This window comes from Agrilus planipennis, unplaced genomic scaffold (assembly GCF_000699045.2).
Source record: "Agrilus planipennis isolate EAB-ADULT unplaced genomic scaffold, Apla_2.0 scaffold45, whole genome shotgun sequence".
Lineage (NCBI taxonomy): Eukaryota > Metazoa > Arthropoda > Insecta > Coleoptera > Buprestidae > Agrilus > Agrilus planipennis.
The window spans coordinates 1,188,359-1,189,800 of NW_020438890.1; the positions used below are offsets into that span (position 1 = coordinate 1,188,359).

General features: G+C 31.0%; 1 protein-coding gene across 2 annotated transcripts in view; it reads right to left on the minus strand.

Annotated features, from left to right (window-relative positions):
• LOC112906841 (ELKS/Rab6-interacting/CAST family member 1-like) overlaps positions 1 to 1,442 on the minus strand; it is a 125,091-nt gene that overhangs the window by 42,105 nt on the left and 81,544 nt on the right. The gene's annotated exons all lie outside the window — the stretch shown is intronic.

A 1,442-nucleotide genomic window follows, 5' to 3' on the forward strand; every position in this document is an offset into this window, starting at 1 on the left:
TCAACTGATAATAATCAAGTGTATTGGTTTAATCCTACGATATATCCCCCATTCAGCTGTAAGCAACTGTTTGCCCTTCCGGTGAACTGTATCAGCTCGAGCCATTAAATTTTATTATATACTATTTAATAAATAAACGATTTTAATTGCTTTTACAAAGAACAGTAGGTAATTTGAAAACTAAAGGAGATGGGTATAGAGAATTATAATAAATACTTTCGAAAGACAATAAAATTCTGTATAAGGTTATGAAAATACATACAGGGTGTTCCTTTTGAAAAAATGAACTAACGAGTTTTTGTATTTAACCAAATTCGCCATTAAATATACAACACCCTGTACGTAATTAGCCCACTTTGAGGGTATGGAACGGAAGCTTGAGGGTATAACTATCTTTCCTGAGAATAATTTTGCTCCAGCTTTCTTACTGTAAAGTAGGTATGCTTTGCTACCATCTGCTACTTTTTTTAAAAAAAGTTAATATCTGGAAAACAGTAACATTTAGAAGTAGGAAAGCGTTATGAAAGTTTACCTAAAATTATAAGTAGAATTTAATACCGTCACAGGGTATTCCATTTAAAATAACGAAGTTAATGTTTACTTCCAGTATAACCGGAAGTGCTACATAGATGCCATTATTTTAGTTGAGGAGAGCATACCCAATAATAGAACTGACCAAATTTTATAAAATTAAATCGAAGTAGTTTCCGAAATATTTTCTATAGGTGGTCACTGTGAGACACTCTGTATTCATTCTATAACACAATGTATTTCAATTCACAACGGTATCTATTATCGCAAATTCACGTTTTTTTGGGATTACAGTCAACAAATGGGAAATTAGGTTTTTAAAATATTAATTCTCGTCCAATACAGTGGACGTACTAATCTACCATGCTTCTATTATTCTGAAAATCATTTCCTAATGCAAATTAACTTGTTGATAATTGATAAGCGTCGGTGATTGTATTTTGGAATTGTTTAAGAAATGATATGTATAAGTAGCTACATCAGAATCACTTGATTAAAGCCTGGAGCAGTCTATGATGAAATGTTGAACAACTAAACAACCAAACTGTATAGATTTATTATTATTTTGATTTAATGAAGGAGTGCGTATATATTGTAATGTTTGTGGGTTTAACAAAATTAACTTTTAAGACTGATAACGACAAAAATTATTTATTTACACTAATTATTACAGAACTTAAAAACACTATTAAATTATTACTAAACTTAGGTTATGAATTATTCTATTTTTGTCTCTGTCAATTTATTTCTCCATTCACTTCTGCAACGGTCAATATATTTCTTCACTCGGCGACCGTCTCTTCCTATAAATACTCTTTTGTTTACTTTCTTTAACCGTCTGGAAACATCCGGATGGTTTATTTTTTCTGTGAACTGTTTAACTGCTTTCTCAGAACGCAGGTACGACACAC